Source organism: Mauremys reevesii, linkage group 18, assembly GCF_016161935.1.
Source record: "Mauremys reevesii isolate NIE-2019 linkage group 18, ASM1616193v1, whole genome shotgun sequence".
Lineage (NCBI taxonomy): Eukaryota > Metazoa > Chordata > Testudines > Geoemydidae > Mauremys > Mauremys reevesii.
Genome location: NC_052640.1, coordinates 11,313,485 through 11,332,795, shown reverse-complemented (window position 1 = coordinate 11,332,795; position 19,311 = coordinate 11,313,485). Strand labels below are relative to the sequence as shown.

Here is a 19,311-nt window from a genome sequence, read left to right as displayed (position 1 = left end):
AAGCTGCTTTCTCAAGCCTTTGCTCCTTCACAGGGGAGTTTTTAACCCCTTCAGGGCCGGAGCAGGGGTCCACCCTGCTACAGTACCCCAACATATATGTCTGAACTCTATCAAACAAATGAATGACACAATAGACCTTATGTTTTGCAACTCATTTACATTTCAATATCCCACAGATCACCATCCCCTCTGCTGACTGTGCCCAAAGGACGTGCTTTCAACTTAGTTACAATCTGTTCCATTCTGCTCCAGATTCAATTTATATTAGTTTTAAATATCTATAGGCTTCTATGCAACTTTCAGAATCAGGGAGGATTACCATGTTGCCTTTGGGTACTTAGTTGAAACGGAGCATATTGCTATTAATATTATTATGATTCTGTTGCTTTAGGCTCCATTAGGTTGCCTTTGGGGTTCTTATTCTTAAGAAAGGATTGAATTACAGTCTCCCTTTTACCAGGGAAGAAACTATTATTATTTTTATTTGCAAGCCTCATTTAGGGAAACTTCAATATGGCAAAAATTTACAGACAAGACTCTGGCTCATCACACACTTAGTAGACTATTTAGCCTCAAGTGATTCTTTTACAAGTAGAAGAAAACTGCTTAGTATTTTTATAGCACTTTATACTTACAAAGCAGTGAGCCATAGCCAAGTTAAGGGCTGTATTGTAGCTGCCAAGTTTTGTGCAGCTCTGTGTGATATGTCTTGTGGAAGAGAGAGTCACTGATATCCACTCCGAACCATGTGCTGCCTCAAGCAGTGACAGGGATGGGGCATGAAGCTGCATAACATCTGGCACCTGTGGCTAGGGGCTGGAGGGTGCCTGGGGGTGCTAGGTTAGGTGGGAAGTCAGATGTGGGTGGCAGCTGGGAGAGTCTTAGGCCACTACTGGGCCCCTCACCTTCTGCCCCCACTGACTACAGCCAGCCTTCTCCTCCCAACTGAGGAGAGGAGAATTAAAGGGATTTTGAAGGTGAGGAGAAAAGAAAAACTGTACCTGCCTTATTAATTCCTTTCTCACAATGAGAGAAGCAAGTTGCACCTGGAAAGGAAGAAGCAAAAAAGCAGTAGGAGACACACCCCAGCAGGAGGAGTGTGGGGGCATGTATGATGTTCTTCTAGGGCAATAAAGTTTTTAGGGCTGGCACTGAGAGGGTGGTTTGTAAGAAACTCTCTCCCACACAAACACACAGCTAGGCAGAGTGAAGAGAGCTGCTAACCACTAACTTATTTAAGGACATCAAGATTACCCTCCCTGTAGGGGGGAAATAAAACAGTGACTCCCATGACCTAGCAGAACTGTGCCTAACCCTGGGAGGATGGAAAGCGATGAGGGCAGTGATGGCATCACACCACACAACAGCCTGCCACTGGATCAGGAACGGACACTGCTGACAAATAGAACACAAGGATCCAACCCAGACACAATGTGTAGCTTTGTCCTAGGACTGTACCTACCTGAGAGGGTCTATCTCCTTTTTACACTTCGGGAACACTCATCTAGTTTGTTATGCCAATAGAACCTGATTGAATTGAAGTGAATGTGCCATTATATATATTCCAACATTGAGCTCACCTGGGGCTAAATTTCCCAAATAGCAGCAATCACAAAATATACAAGTGCTATCTACCACTTGCATATGCATATTGTGCATCCAGGCAGGTACTTGCATATTTAAATATTCATCCGCATGTGCAATTCATCATTTTCATGCCAAGGACGTGCTCTGGGCATGAAGCTACCTGGTTGCGGGGGCACAGAACATATTTTGCAGAGCCCAGTTTGAAAGTGACCTGTAGGATTTGGATATTACCATATAAGATCACTCACTAGATGAGGGAAACCCTTCTGTGCCTTGGGTAAATTTTAGAAGAAGTTTATGACGATGGATTTTGCAGGATGTTTCAGGAAAACGTTACAAATCTCTCACTTTTTTGGAAGCTCCTTCATTCAGTCACAGCCCGACAGCCTAGTATATAATAGATTCTCAGAGACAGTTTGATTTGAAAACATGATTTAACTCCCCCATGCATCCCCAAAAGTGATATGTTCTCTCTGTAACTGACACTTAGAAGATTTTATCTCAATACATCTTTTTGTCCTGAAGTGTTGCCCTTGTGCCCCAGTTGAGCATCACCCTGCTACTCTACACTTCAGTGGCAAAATCCACCAGAGGTACTGATTTAGATAGCACATGAAGGGGAACTTTTTTACAAAAAAACTAAAACCCTATCACACTGAAAGCCAAATGTTTGCTGGGATGTAGGTTCAAAGCATGTTTAGAAAACTGATCCCTTGAGTAGATATGTTTGTTATGGTGTTTGGCCTTAGGATTTAAAAGGATTTACTTCTAAGGGGTTGTTTTACTGCAAGAATGTGACTTGAGGCCTCAGGTGTGAAAGTCCTTTGATAAAGGGGACTTGTGTATGTCAGATACAAGTAAAAAGGATTAGCACTAATGGGAGTTGAGGAGTGGGGGACAAGAGAAGGATATAGACAAAAATCCATCAGGTTTAAGGCAAGCAAATGCTTGGGATATGGGAGTGATGAGACAATACAAAGGGTCTTGAACTTCTTGCTCTGTGTACACTCATGGTATCACTGACAAACCCATAAGGAGCTGGATACCAAGTTGTGATGTGAGGCGCTCTCCATTTGAACTGGTGAGGCCATGCAGGTGCATACTGATGAAAACTCCTGTATACTTTAACGTATTTCTCTAGCTGATTGAACTTGGCACTGACATTTATTATTTGTATGGCAGTAGCACCTACCAGCCCCCGTCATGGGCCAAGACCTCACAGTACTAGCTGCTGGATAAACACAGAACAACTAGGAATCAAAGAGCTTATAATCTAAATGTAAGACAAAAGACAACAGCTGGATACAGGCAGGCAGATGGGGAAGTACAAGGAAACAATGAGAACATTGGTCAGCTTGATAGCCTTTGGTTTCAGCACACCAGCTGCTTGCCCAGTTATCAAGTTTTTTGTAGGCACCAAAGAAGGCAGCATTTTAAGGGAATAATCAGGTGGCTTTGCAGATATTTATGAGTACCAAGCATGAGGGGGAGCATGGGAAAAAGCACGAAGGTGCTTGTTTGAAAACGTAACAAATGAGGTTGGCTGATCAGAAGCAGACGTGAGTATCCCCTTAGTGAATGACAGATAATACATAGGGGAGGAGGAGATAGGTAGTGAAGGGCAAGTAGCTTATGTTTGATGCAGAAAAGTAAACTAGTGGAGGGATGAAAAGAGATGGGTGGTCTAGGACATTCTGGCACCACGTGCCGTGATTCATTTCCGCCGGTTGTGGACTATATATTCCAGCCGTTCATGTGGTGCTACCAATAATAAAAGACGCAAGCTGTTATTCTTTGAACTAAAGGAGTGAACGGAATCTTCAGCGCAGTGTGCACATACACCAGCTCATGTTAGATCTCTACAGATACAGAAAGGACAGCAGGCAGAGATTCAAGAAAGAATCCACAATGTTTTCTAGGCATATTAGTTCACATTTTTAAATGAGTTTGCTTCAGCCATATTTGCCCCCATTTGTTTCTTGAGATCCCTGAAGTGTTCCCACTTCCTGGTGGGAACGCCTGATCCATCTCCCCCTACTCCATTTCAGATCCTAAAATACCAGAAGGGGCCTGTCTTTTGGTTCGATTTTAGGTGCTTGTGAGATGTCCGTGCAAGGGGGGAAGAATGTTCCCTGATCAGCCGCTGTGTGAGAATTCAGCCATGTTGGGCTGAAGCCCCACAAGATATTGGTGCGGTTGAATCCAGCCTGGATATGGCTTTGAATCCAAACTTTCTTAATCATCATCCAAATGCTGAATTAAAGCTAGCTATAGATTATTAACAGGCAGAGTGTCAGTGCTGGTGCTAAAAGGCCAAATCATATACACAGTGCATGGGCCATGTAGCTGAGCTTTGTCCTGGGACAATCTGCAGGGGGTCTATGGGAATCAGTTCTCTGCCCCCAGGGCACGCAGCAGCTGAGCACCTGTTAATATAGCCTTAGGGCCACTGCACTTCTCTCCTCCCCACCACACCTCCCCACCCCAGGTGGAAAGGGAAAGGAGACCTAGGTGTTTTTATCGTGTTCACCAGGGCCGGCTTTAGGCCAATTCCCCCCATTCCCCGGAATCGGGACCCGTGCCTAAGAGGGCCGCGTGCCCGCACCTAAGAGGGCCCCATGCCTTAGGCGCCTTTTTAATTTTTAATTTTTTTCATATACCCGGCGGCGGTCCGAGTCTTTGGGGGCACTTCGGCGGCGGGGGGTCCTTCACTCGCTCTGGGTCTTCAACGGCATTTTGGTGGTCGGGGGTCCAGAGCGAGTGAAGGACCCCCCCGCCACCGAAGTGCCGCCGAAGATCCAGACCACCGACGGGTATTCAAATCAGGCCCCGCAGTGCCTAAAGCCAGCCCTGGTGCTCACCACTATGGTATCTGAGTATAGTTGCTGATCCCCCCAAAATCCTCTCCTGCATATTTGGGCAAAAATGTTCCCCATCCATTGACACTCAGTGCAGGAATTCTACTCCTCCTGCACTAGCTCCCCAAATAGCACACTGACCACAGAGTGAAACTACTACACCTGTCCTTATGCACCTGAGGCCCTCTACACCCATGGTACAGTGGGAGACAGGTGTGTTATTCCCCTGTGCCCCAAAAAAGTTATAAATTTTGCCTTCCTTCCCCACATACCCAGAAAGCTTCCTTCTAAGCCAATGTTCACTGTAAGAAGAACTACACTTTGCACACTGTAAGGAACTGAAACAACTTGGGAAAATCATGCTTCTTTATAGAGAGACAAGGTGGGTGAGGTAATATCTTTTATTGGACTAGCTTCTGTTGGAGAGAGAGACAAGCTTTCAAGAGCTCTTCTTCTGGTTTGGGAAACTAACTCAGAGTGTCACTGCTAAATAAAAGATGGAACAATGAGAAGCTACCCCACGTCTTGTGTAGCTGCAAGCCCCATTCCAGAGCCTGGCAGCTGCGCCACAATGCCATCCAAGATTGCCTAGCCAGTGCCATCCCGCCACCTGTGGGGAAGGTGGCTGTGAACTCTGCCATCCCTGGAACAGACAGCCAACCGTTACCAGACACGGTCACCACCAAAGAGGAACAGAAGAAGATAGTCATGGTGGACATCACAATTTCCTTTGAAAGCAGGATCCTGGCCTTCCGCGACGCCTGATTTCGAAAGGTGGAGAAACATGCCCTTCTGGTGACACCTTGAGTGCTAGGGATTATGAGGTTCAAACACACACACACTGATAGTTGGAGCCCTGGGTGAATGGAACCCCAGTAATTAGCTAGCGTTGCATGAATGTGGAATCGGTCAGCTATATGCTTGGCTGATGTGGCAACTCATGGTATCGGATGCCATCAGGTTGAGGGACATCTATTTAGAATACATCACCGGACATTGGCAATACCAGGAGAGATGAGCTGGAGTGATGTTGAGAAGTGAAGTCTTGAATGTAACTGGAATATTTCTCAAAAAGAACAGGAGTACTTGTGGCACCTTAGAGACTAACACATTTATTTCAGCATGAGCTTTCGTGAGTTACAGCTCACTTCTTCGGATGCATAGAATGGAACACAAAGACAGGAGATATTTATACATACAGAGAACATGAAAAGGTGGAAGTATGCATACCAACAGGAAGAGTCTAATCAATTGAGATGAGCTATCATCAGCAGGAGAAAAAAAACTTTTGAAGTGATAATTAAGATGACCCATAGAATATGACTTTTGAAGTGATAATTAAGATGACCCATGGAATATTTCTGTGATGGATGGTATCTACTGAGGGACAACATATCCTAAATGCCCAATTACTGAGAGACAATCTAAACTCATTACTATATTTGCTTTCCATGACCAGCTCTTACTATAAACTTTTATGAGTGACGTACCCAAATATTTGGATGCTAATATCTAAACTGTATCATTACATTTATTAACCTAAATTTGTGTTATTGCAGATTATGTATTATACGTATTTTACAATTTTTAAATTCAAACTTTGTACTTTTGGATAATTTAAGCACTATATCCAGATGTACAGACACTCTTTCCTTAACCTATGTATTTTACAATTTTAACATGAGCTTTAATAAGCTATTGAAACCAGGGGTGATTAGGGCACATGCAACAAACATAGCAACTGTAATATCAGACCTTCCTGTGCGCAGAAATAATGCCATGAGCAAAAAGTGAACTTGTTTGCTTGGGACCTGAGTTTCTAATGGAGAATTGATAGGCACCTAAACTATTTATCTCTGAGCCACATGACCTCTATTTTCACAGAGTGGCTTATCCCATTCAACACATTTGAATAGCATAAGAGGTCTAGAGGCAGGATATATTCAGTATACAAACCCTACCTTCCTCCTTAGCTTGAGTAATATATAATGGACACATTTTAATACCCTGAGCAGAGGAACAAAAGGGCTAGCAGCTAATAGCAACATAGCCCAATACGTTCACCTCGGAGTTCATTAGGGTATGTGAGGGAGAGGGACAAAGGGGAGGGAATGGACTATGAAAGACTGTGGACTCAAGAGACTCATTTATATGAAGGCCCATATATGCCCATTACACTTCCAGGGTGGCATAAAGGGGCCTTAGTAGGAATGAAAATCAGGCCCTATGTGTCTCTTCTGACTAATTTCAATAGCCTATATCTATTCATCATACAAACATCTGCAGGGCTCTAGAGTAATATACATTGTACACCCATGAATTCCATTGACATTTGCTTCAGCCTAGTAAGCCATCTGACCTCTAAGCACCAGCTTTTGCACATGGCTCCCATGGACTCAAGTCACATATGGGCGCTGATGATGGAAAAGTGTCACTAAGTCTATGTAGTGTGCATTTATTATCCTGGTTTGGAGAAAGAGCATTAAACTCCTTGCAGCAGAAAACACTCAGCTTCCATTCATTCTTTCAAATAGTCAAACAACTATTAATTAGGGCACTGCAAGTTATTCTACAATCACTGTGCTGGCAGCATTCATGGGCCTGATTTTAGAAGTGCTGTGCACCCTCACCCAAAGATCACAGGCTTCTTGGAGTAAGAGCCATGACTTCTTGCCTAGGATTGCATAGCACATTGTGGGTACAATCACAGATAAGTTGCAGGTGCGTAGTTGCTCTGAGAAAGTCAGGACATTCGCCTCCTGATAGGAAGCTTCTCAGATGTGTATTATACCATGATAAACCCAATGTCAAAGTGTACTGATGTCTTGTGGCATATCATTGGGATATACAGTCTGTATTTTTAACAGACTGAAGGGAGTAGAACATTATTCATGACATCTCATATACTATAAGTTGGCAAATGGGTATTAGGGAGTCAGGATAAGCCTCAGAACATTCACCAGAAGGGCATTTATTAATGAAGGTGCAATGAAGACCAATCTTACTTTCTTTACATGGCTGCATAGGAAGCATCAGAGCGCTTTAGACAAGGAGGATGATCAAAAGGGCAGAGGTGAAACATACAAAAAGACGTAAGCTGCAACAGAGCCCTTGATGCTATTGACATTAGAGCTGGTCAGGAATTTTGCATCAGAAATGATGATATGTCAAAACCAAAGCTTTACATAGAAACGAATCTGTTTTGACTAAACTTTTGTCAGGAAGGTTTTACAGAGCCAGGATGGAATTTCCAGTTAAAATCAGAGACAGACTCACTAGAATAGCGCCGTGGTTAGCGCACTCACCTGGGAGATGGGATACCCTGGTTCAGAGCAGGGACTGGAATCTGAGTCTCCCATATCCCAGATGAGTGCTCTAGCCGCTGGGCTATTGGCTAGTCTGGGGTCTCTCTTGCTCATACTTTTTTTGGACAGGACAAAAGTTTCAAACGGTCTCCATTTCATTCTGATGCAGACCAAAAAACAAATCCTGAAACTTCAACATTTTATTCTTAATTAATTTTTGTTTTTCAGCCAGCCCTAATTAATGTGTTTGCACAGTTTATTTCAGTTCTGGTGGCCAAGTGAAATTTGAGCATATAATTCTTAATTCCTGAGCTACCAGGACAGAATCTTTACTAGTAAGACGGTAACCCACCCCATCCATGATTTTACATAATTTCAAATAGCAGAAAACCCCCAGAAGCATGGTTGTTACACCAATGACTGAGAAATTCCTGGAAAGTTCCCATATCTCAGAACAGACAGCTGTTCTAATCATTGTATCTAGCCCTACCATGTGGTCTGATGTGTGAACTGCAGTGTGGTTAACCAAAAGAAGAAACCCCCTTTTTGACAATCTGATGGCTCATTTAGTTGGATTTGTTTTGATCAGTGGTGATAAAACCTCCCCAGTAAGATTACATTCATGCTTTCTCCAGCTGTATTTCCTTGTTGAATGTCTGCACAGAGCTCTGGCAATTCAAATGTACATGCTGGTTTGTCACTTACAGGAGCAGTATGTGGATACATTATAAGTAGGGTAAGGACCTGAAGAGCTATTCCAGTTATAAGAAGAAGGTAACATTTTTGGTTCACAGACAGCTCCGCAGAAAGACATCCCTTTCTTTTAAGTATTTGTTGTTTGACAGCATGTCTTGTCTATAGATACTCTTGTGATTACTGGGGTTTTGTTCTTTTCATATTAAAAAAAGAGACATACAGATTAACAGATCAATAAATTACATTACAATTCACTCAGAGGGGTGGTGATCCCATGGTTAAAGTACTAACTTGGGCTGATGTGTGAGATATGGGTTCAATTACCAGATCTGCCACAGGTTTCCTGTGTACTCTTGGGCAAGGCACACAGCCTCTGTGTGCCTCAGTTCCAGGGGCAGCTCCAGGCACCAGTTCAGCAAGCGTGTGCCTGGGGCGGCAAGCTGCCGGGGGCGGCCTGCCCGTCGCCGTGAGGGCAGCAGTCAGGCTGCCTTCGGTGGTGTTTTTGCAGGAGGTCCGCTAGTCCCACGGCTTCAGTGGCAATTCAGCGGCGGGTACGCCGAAGGCGCGGGACCAGCGGACTTCCCGCAGGCATGCCGCCAAATCCGCGTTACTGGCGGACCTCCCGCAGGCACGCCGCCAAAAGCCGCCTGCCTGCCATGCTTAGGGCAGCAAAATACATAGAGCCGCCCCTGCTCAGTTTCCCCCTCTCCCAAGAGGATCAATACATTAAGAATTGTGAGATGCTCAGATACGATGGTGGTGGGCTCAAGATTCAGCTATCAGAGGGGAATTTGATACTTCTAGCACCTTAACTGCATTGTGCTATTCATCTATCCCACTACATTCACTATAGTATGCATGGGAAATACTACACACACAGCACAGTAAGGTTAACCCTGGGCAGTAAGAGTCCAATGTTGTGATGTGCAAGTTCCTTCTATTCCTGTTGACTTCAGTGGAGTAGATAGTGCTTAATGCCTTGCAGGATTGGGCCCTTAATACCTAGTTTTTCCCCCACAGAGGAAGTAGATTGAGGAGACATCTAATCAGTGTTGTATTATAGAACTGAAGTTCTTATTTGGTAGAGTTTACGTGCAGGAACTGAAATCTGATTAAATTATGTAGGAGGGGAGAAGTTAGAGGTCATTTAAAAAAGCTTACTGTGTACAGTAGTCTTACAGTGTGTACATGTCGGTACATTTACTATACATCCAAGGACTGTCCATGCCTGCATGGACCGTCTAGACAGATGTATTGATTCTCCACAGAACAGGCGTAGAATGGACAGAGAGAAAACAAAATTTCCTGAATTAGTTTTATTGTAGTAGTGTCTGGAAGCCCTCTAACCAAGATCAGAGTCCTATTGTGTTAGGCGCTACACGAACAAATAGTAAAACATAATTCCTGTCCCAAAGAGTTTATAATCAAAGGACAGACAAACGAAGCATTATTATCCCCATTTTTACAAATGCAAAACCAAGGCAGAGAGATATTTAGTAAATAATTTGCCCAAGATCACATAGTCTGTTGCAGAGTCAGCAATTGAACCCAGCTCTCATGGGTCTGACTCCAGTGAGCTCACTTACTCCAGGGCTGAATTTGGCATTTCTCTCCACCCATCCTCCATCTAGAAAATAGGGACAATACGCACCTACTCGATGGTGATCTTGTGAACATTAATTGTAATTTGTTGAATACTGCAAAGGGAGGTCTGCCAGAGTTGGCTATGGCTGTTTTTGAGGGGTTTAGAAAGGCTGAGAAATTCCATTTCCTAGTCAGTAGTTACACCAGTTGGAAGCTGAATCAATGTGGGAAAGCCTAAGGACTTCAGTTTTATCAAGTGTGAAAGCTTTCACCTATTGATTCATTCAAACAAATATGAACTTGGTGATAGTTGCATGATCTCTCACCAATAAAGTGATCCAGTTTGACTTCAGTTTACCCAGACCACTGTGACAAGGAGTTTGTTATGGCACACTATATTCATCTTCGAGAATTTCAACGGAATACTGCTTCTATGGAAGGGCTCTCCTCACTGTAATCTCTTCCTAGGTTAGACCAAATGGACTTAGGTCATTTGTGTCTGTTATCACTTGCACACAGAGCCTGCTCCAAAGCCCAGCAAGGTCAATGGGAATCTTTTCGTTGCCCAAAGGCTTTAGATCAGGTCCCTGCATACCATGCATGGAGATATTTCTAGGAGTTTGTCAGTTACCTTTTGCTTAAATTAGAGAAAAAGCAAGTCTACATTTTTAGTATTAAGATGTAAATGAGCACCGTAGAAGAGGAAATCTCTACTGTATAGCCACATAGTAATAGATATTACTGAAAAATAGCAATACGTTGCACCATTCCGCCAAATATCCAAACTCTTATCAATGATTAGGGAAGCCTCAACCCCTCGTTGAGGGCAGTAAGGATTATTGTCCCCATTTAAAGTGTAAGGAATTTTACAGACAAGGTATGTGAGTCACTCAAGCTACTCCACCCCGTGGTGAGATTAGTCACTAAAGACAGTTGGTCTAACAAGTAGCCAGCCAGGAATGTTAACTTGCTGCAGTGCCACTTGGTTTGGCCTGTATTTTAATAGTTCGTGATTCCTTTAACAAACAGACCAGGTGGGCGAGGTAATATCTTTTATTGGACCCATTTCTGTTTGTCTCTCTCCCCAACAGCAGTTGGTCCAATAGAAGATATGACCTCACTCACTTTGTCTCTGATATCCTGGGACCAGCGCAGCTTCACCACCACTGCATACCCTTCAACAGGGGCAGTGCAGGAACACAAAGCCAAACATTTTTTAAAAGGCCAAGCAAGTGGGTGTGCCATCTCTTGAACCCACAAAAATGAATATTTTCAAGAGGGAGAATTTAGACACCACACTGCTCAGGGAGTGCCTAAAACAGGAGGCATAGACAATCTACAATAAAATGTGGGTTGTGGCCAGCTCCTTAAAACCCTGAAGAATATTGACCACAGATTATTAAGTTATTCCATCTTCCATTCTAGTTATACATGAGAGTGAGGACCTGCACATTGGCTTTAAAATAATAAGCATGACAGGCTAAACACTGCAGTCTTTACTTAGCCACTACAATGGGAATTTTGATGATGGTACGGGGCCATGGGAATTTGGCAATCATGAGTTTGCAGGTGTGGGTGCATGGACTTGGATACACTGAGTAAGGACTACAGATGTTGGCCCTGACTTCCCCCCGCTCCCTCCCCCCTCAAAACCAAGTCCTATTGAAATCAATGAGAACTTTGCCTTGGATTTCAGTAGGACCAGGATATGGCCCATGGCCTTTATAAGCAGTTCATAAGATAAGAGAATAAAATATGTAGTTTTCCTTACTTTCCCCGGCTAGTTTCAAAACTGGATTTTTTGAAGTCAGCATCCTTCTTAGTGCTGGTGGCGCTGTAGTACGACAGCCTGGGAGATCTGTTCCCTGTTCTTTGCTGGCTTTTAACAGCCCCTAGTTGGGGAGGCATCTTTCTAGGAGTGCTCTGTGGAAAGCTCCCCGTGCTGTTGGACAGGGCTCCTTGCTTAGCATTAGCACCATCACGATTGCTGTTTCCACTGGACTGTGTTGTGGGGTGGAGGTTTTCTTCTCCTGGGTCTCTGGCAGGGTTTTCAATCCCTGAGCCTCTTCTGTGAATGCAGGGGTGATTTTCACAGCATGTTCCCATGATGTACTTGCTGCAGCTGTTTGGATCTCAGAAGGGGTGGATACGGGGGTTGCCACTAGGTTTCTGAGGCTGTGCGTTGCAGTAGGAGGTGAAGTCAAGTCTGCGTGGCTTGGTTGGGTTTCACCATCCCTAGTCGTGGGCCAGGGCTTGCTAGTGGTAGCAGATCCCGGGCTGCCACTCTGCAAGTGTGATAGAAGCAATAAGAAGATTATCTCCTTCATCTTGTGTTGTTTAGTAAAGAGCCACGAGATGTCTCGCATGTATTCCTTGTGTGAGGATCCTGCAGCCGCCTTCTCCTCCTCCTGAGGTGCAGCTCAGAGTGAACCTGCACAGAGAGTGCTCTGCCAGTTTTGTTTCTGTAGAAGAGGAAACAGGTTTTTAGTGTTTCAAAACTGATTGAGGAAGCTCAATTTCCTGTTTCTGTGAATTTCTCTGCAACCTGTGCCCCCTTACAGGCAGGGCCGGCTCCAGACCCCAGCGCGCCAAGCGCGCGCTTGGGGCGGCATCTTGCTGGCAGGGCGGGAGGCATCTCCTGCGGACCTTCCGCAATCATGCCTGCGGGAGGTCCACCGGAGCCGCGGGACAGGTGGACCTGCCGCAGGCATGACTGCGGAGGGTCCGCTCATCCCACGGCTCCGGTGGACCTCCCGCAGACGTGGCTGCGGAGGGTCTGCTGCTGCCGCGGCTCTGGTGGACCTCCCATAGGCATGACTGCAGAGGGTCCGCTGCTGCTGCGGCTCCGGTGGACCTCTGCTCCACCAGAGCCATGGGACCAGCGGACCCTCTGCAGGCACATCTGCAAGAGGTCCCCCGGAGCTGCGGGACCGGCGTGCTTGGGGCGGCCAAATTCCTAGAGCCGCCCCTGCTTACAGGGGTGGAGCCTGGAATCCTTAGGGGAAAGAAAAAAGGGTTCTCTGCTGAAGCTACAGGATGAAGATTAATGGCACAATGTGTATGTGGAAACATTGTCAGTGAAGTTAGTTTGAAGGGGAAAAAACATCAGACCAGTTAAGTAATTTCCCTTTCACATGTATCTGTGCACAGAACATGAGTTACTTGTCAAATGTGCCACTTCGTTGTTCATATCTGCTCTGAACTTGCTATTGAGTTCCCTAGCAAAGCACTTGGATGGACTTCAATATATTGGTACATTATGTAATCTTTGCCATGTTTCTCATTGGGGTTTGAATACTCAAGCAAACAACTGCTGCAGGAATAGAGCTGCTAGGGAAGAGAGTGCCTTTGCACTAGACTGAAAAAGTATAAATGAATACAATAAAACCTTCAATATAATAACTTGATCTACATGTCATGAGCCAATACCTGGCCCCTTCCTTGTAACACTACCCTGTGGGACCAGGGCCCTTTGAAGTTTATGACAGGAGTGCTATAGTTATTATAGACGCATTAGCAGTAACTCCAGAGTTGAGGTTGCATTCAAATTTTGCATTTAAAGCCTTTTTTATATTTAACAATTGAATTTAGTCTCCAAATTTAATATATGCTCTTTGTGGGTCAACTGAATTTTCTATAATATTTTTGTTCAAAGATTCACTAGCTTCAGCAGAGGAAACATTTCTGAATGAATGCTTTTTTATTTTTTCCCCTACACTTACAAAATGTCCCCCCGCTGGCCGGCTCCGCGGCCATCGCCGGGCCGGCCCCCCGCTGGAGTATTTAATAAAACATATAATTACAGGAAAATTTAAGTTACACCGTTTTTGGAGGGAGAAGCTAAATCGGGGCTAATGAAACTGAGGCATTTAGACATCCATGCATACCTGCTTGTATGGGCTCTACACTATGCTGTTTAAGATGCTCTATCAAGACTTTCCAGGGCTTGCAATCCATACCTGGGAAGAGGAAGAGTTCTGATCTTAGGTTGAAATAATCCTGGGAAATGTAGTTCAGCAAGGGACCACAATCATTTGAATTAGCTGAATTGCAGAATCAAGTGTGTTCTATTATCCTGAGCTACAATGTCTCAGAACTACTCTACCATAAAAGATCCCACATTCCTTCTGACTTTAAAGAGTACTGAAACATTTAGCATCAGATTTTCAGGAGGCTAGAATGGTGGGAGCTGGCAGGTGTGGAGCACTTTTGAAAGTCTGTCCACTTCACTAAAGCACCCAAATGGGAACTGAGCTCTTGATTATGTGGCAACAAGGGATCACTGCTGCTACAGCACACACTTCTAGTGTCTTATTAGTAAAAGTTTCCCACTGAAGTCAGGGGGTGACTTGTGGAATGAAAGTACTGCTCAGTGAAAATAAAGGAGAGAGCAAGCCTGCCCTTAATGCACAGACTGGGCCTTTTCTATTTTGGAGTTTATTTATTGTTCCAAGGCAACACAATCTAAAATAAGAACAAACAAACAAACAAAATAAATAAAAAACACAATCAAATTTGGGCAAGGCCAGGAGCTAAGTAAATTCAAATCTTAGCAGCACAACTATTTATATGCCTTACCAGCAGTACTTATCCCATCCAAAAAAAGAAGTTCCAGGTAGGCAATCTTTGATTTCATTTTGTATCAAATTTCTTCCAAAGGACCTATGGAATAAGGAAATAAAAATTTCAAAAGCAAGTGCAACCTGGAGTGAGGCTCCCCACCTCCTTAACTTTGTATCCAATGTGGACAAAGTAAATCACTTCATGTTAATTTGCTGCTGAAAGAATCCCTTCTGCAGATAGGGGGCTAGCAGCACATGTAGTCACACAACATAAAAGTGGCCAAGAACATTAAGTCATTTACTGTTCGCCAAAGGTGCTATCATCAGCTGGTTGTACACCTGGGCTGGGATACATTGCTTGCCAGGAGGTGTAGGAAAAGAGAGAGTGGACAAGGAAAACTACAAAAGTGTAGTTGTTTTAGACATGCTGCAGTTAAAGGAATGTAAGAAAAAGCATTGTAACAGGGTTTACTCACCACTATGCACTTCCTCATGGCCAGGCATAGCATCACAGTGTCCTTGTCAACAGTCACTCTGGAGCTGTGGTGGTTTCTTGCAGAAACCACCACAGCCAGGTGTCCTCCAGCCAGGTGTCCTCCAGCCAGGACACAGTCTTTAGCCTGTTCCTTCCAGTGTCAGCGATCCACACTAAAATTCAAAACTATTTTAACAGAAGTAAAAAGCTTCCAGCCTCTCCACAGCTCCTTCTTCAGCGAGGTCACATTCAGACTGCAGCCCCCTCTCTGGGCTCAGCTACCTTTGTACACCGCTTCCTTGGGGCTGGTAGGGGAATCCAGTCCCAACCTCACTTTCAGGTTCCAGCCCAGGGCTCTCTACTGCACAGCTAAATCAAATCCTCTACCCATATTACAATTTTCCTTGTGCCATTTCCTTCCTCACCTCTTTCTAGGTCCCTTCTAGGTCTCCCAGTCTGTCCCCTGGGTGCTCACTCAACACCCTGCAGGCACCTTTTGACTCCCTGCATTCTGTTTCCTCCAGCCCTTCCTCAGCTGGGCCCACTCAGTAGTTAACCTGAAATCACCTAATTTCTCTCAGGTGGGGCCCATTCTGTAATCAGGGCTGGCTTCCTCAGGGGCTCTCTCTTATTATCACAGAGCTCTGGATGAGCTCTGAGAGATGATCTCCCTCTTTCTCTCCATATCTATCTATCTATCTATCTATCTATCTCTATATATTGATATATAGAGATAGATAGATATGAATTTTATTATCAGGCTTTGGCTCTGACCCTCTTACACCAATCACTGTAACTGGCTTCTACTCTGGGTGATCTGTTTTCTTTTAATGATATTGGGCCAGCCAATGGTGCCATGATGCATTCCATGAGATGAGGATCTGGCCTATTGTTCTCATGTTGGGCCAGATTCTGCCACCCTTATGTTGACTATACAATACCCCACAAGCAAGTCCCATTGAACTCAGTGTTAGAAGAGAGAGGTATTACTCAGTGTGAGATAACAACTATAGCACCTATGTCTTGTCTATTTATGTCCTTCTGCTTGTATGTCAGTCTGTGTTGTGATCCTGTGTGTCATATCAGTGCACTTACATGTTCTCATACATTATACAAAGAAGTATCTGACAGATGTTCAAGGAGCAGATTTATACCACACAGATTTATACATGCGGAGAATTGATGCATTCTGACTTGCATATTTAGGGTTTTTTTTTAAAGTCATAAAATGTCAACATAGAAGACAGTTTCGCATTGTATTATTTTGCAAATGTCAGTTGCATACATGCTGCATTTATCTGTGCATTTGATCATCACCAGCATGAATACACAGTTAAGTAATTGAAAACAATCACCCCACTAGATAAGAAATTGTTCTTTTGTGAAAGGAGTTATGCTGAAGGGTTGCCATGTTGTCCGAAGGTCAGACGAATATAAGTCAAGAAGAGCTTGTCTTTTACCCAAAAAGGTCCCCAAGGTGGGAAAGCCCCTCAAGGGAAATTAGGATTAAGAGGGTTTAGTTGATGGCCCTTACTGGTTATCTAGCACAGTTTTGGTCTAACATGGAGATGAAGCTGCCCATAAAAGGAAAAGTACAGGCAAGCTTGACACAGACCAAAAGAGGATAAGAAAGAGAAATGATGTGGGAAATATGCCATGAATTTTGTTGTGGTGCCATAATTGTTAGATGAACAGTAGGAGTAGGGGAAATATAGAAGATAATTATTTAGACCTAGTTGGAAGATCTGTTATTTTCTAAAAGGTATTTATGGACTGGACAGCCCAACAGTTTTTGACATTTTATAAAGCCTCTAGCTTTGTGAAACAGTTTTCACGATGGTGGCAGGACAATAAACATAACAGTGTCTAGTAGAATGGAGAAAACATCCTCCCCAAAACAAAAATGGGTGCCTTGAATAAATACACAGGGATGAACATGAAGAAAAAAGACACTAAAAATTATGAAAAGAAACCACCACAGAGTCTAAAAATGGGATTTTTTTTATGATCATAGTCGGCGCCGGCACTGGAGTTGCTGACTTTCTTGGTTTCCTATAGATGCCAACAGACTTGGCAACAGTCTATTTGAATGATCTACATCTGCTTTTTCTATCCTACACTTTTCCCAGGTTAATCATTACTGATGGGGAGTTTACATAAAGCCCCTGAAGATAGTATGTAAAAGTCAAGCGTTAAAATGGCCTTCTTGAAGAGAGGTTACATCAAATTGCTTCTATGCTTTGGCTGGGCCAATATTTTTCTTGCCCATTCTGTCAAAGTAAAGTGTCTACACTTTATATGCTAACTCAGGGGTGGGCAAACTATGGCCTGTGGGACTATCTTGCCCGGCCCCCAAGCTCCTGGCCTGGGAGGCTAACCCCAGCCCCTTCCCCGCAGCCTCAACTCACTCGCTCTGCCGCCAGCGCAAAGCTCTGGGCATCTGGGCTGCGAGCTTCTGGGGCAGCGCAGCTGCAGAGCCCGGCCTGACCCAGTCTCTGTGCTGCAGGGTGGTGGTGGCAGTGACAGACTTGAAGGTGGCAATTTTGCAACAAAAAACTTCAAAAACAGACTCCAAAGAGAGACTGCTGAACTCAAATTAATATGCAAATTAGATACAATTAACTTAGGTTTAAACAGAGACTGGGAATGGTTGGGTCATTACACCAATTGAATCTATTTCCCTATGTTAAGTTCTCCTCACACCTTCTATGGGTCATCTCAATTATCACTTGAAAAGTTTTTTTTTTCTCCTGCTAATGATAGCTCATCTCAATTGATTAGACTCTTCCTGTTGGTATGCATACTTCCACCTTTTCATGTTCTCTGTATATATAAAGCTCTCCTGTGTGTTCCATTCTATGCATCCGAAGAAGTGAGTTGTAGCCCATGAAAGTTTATGCTGAAATAAATTTGTTAGTCTCTAAGGTGCCACAAGTACTCCTGTTCTTTTTGCGGATACAGACTAACACGGCTGCTACTCTGAAACCTAAACTATTGTTGTATGTAAAGTAAATAAAAAAATTAAAATGTTTAAGAAGCTTCATTTAAAATTAATTTAAAATGCAGACCGGTGGCCAGGACCCGGGCAGTGAGAGTGCCACTGAAAATCAGCTCACGTGCCGCCTTTGGCACACATGCCATAGGTTGCCTACCCCTGGCCTAATCCATTTAATCTATCTGAAACTGGAGTTCTAGCTAGCAGATGTGGATAAAGGTGTCTAAGCATTTACATTCTATTGCTCTGTTTTCAACTGCTCAGAACTTTACAAAACTGTTACTTTTGGGCCTGAAATTTACCAAAATTGGCCTCTTCTTGGGGATGATTTTTTTTCCCTTGAAATTTTGAGCAAAAACAGTTCCGCCATTTTTAAGAATGAGAGGGGAAAATAACATTTCTCCCATTATTAAAATGACTGTGGTTTTATTTTTAAGAAAAATCAGGTCTGGCACTGAAGTAGGCAGGAATAGGAAGCTAAAAGCTGGCAGGAAAATTGTCTTTTGGGAGAAGTGCCTTTCAAAATGGTCATGACATTTGGTTTGAATTTATCACAGTTATGAAGATTTGAAAATTGTACTTTGCACACGTACAGTCTATTTCAACAACATTAGCACTTTACTATTTGAAAAATAGGCTTCATGGGGCATGCACATGGCCTTATTAGCTGTACAGTTTAAAAGTCAGTGAATCTGTGCATTACATTGATTTGAACAATAACAGGTGTGGTAAGGCAAAAATCAGTTAGCAATATGGTGCAATAATCAGTAAGATGCAAAGTCAGTGAAACTCCTTGATATCCACACAGGGCAGTTAAGACTTAAGCTTTTCGGCTATTTGAAAAATCTGCATAGTACACTGAATTCCATGCAATTTATCTTCTTTGGAATAATTGACATGGGGAATATTTACACTGCAGCTGGGTGCGTGCCTCCCAACTCTGGCAGATAGACACACACTAGGTCTAACAATAGCAGTGAGGATGATGTGGCGTGGGTGGTGTTAAGAGCTAGCCACCTGACTATGGGGTACAGCGGGCTGGTACTTGGGTGGCTAGTCTGTGTCATGAAATCAACACTACTATTCTTAGCAAGCTATCTCGAGCAGATCTAGGGCATGTCTGTCTATGCATGCTTGTAGACACGCTTTCAGCTGCAGCATAAACGCTCACTTAAAGGCTTGTGAAAATACCTGAGCAAGAATTTCAGAGGTTCTGAAGACCACTGTGAAAGTTAATAGCTCAGATAAG

The 19,311-nt window shown here is 43.8% G+C and overlaps 1 long non-coding RNA gene across 1 annotated transcript; it reads right to left on the bottom strand.

Annotated features, from left to right (window-relative positions):
- Positions 1–11,715: 11,715 nt before the first annotated feature.
- Positions 11,716–15,152, bottom strand: LOC120386307. The gene is made up of 3 exons (XR_005589643.1): positions 15,069–15,152; positions 14,609–14,692; positions 11,716–12,492 (listed from the first exon to the last, which is right to left on the bottom strand). It is a non-coding gene; the product is annotated as an uncharacterized LOC120386307 (long non-coding RNA).
- Positions 15,153–19,311: the final 4,159 nt, after the last annotated feature.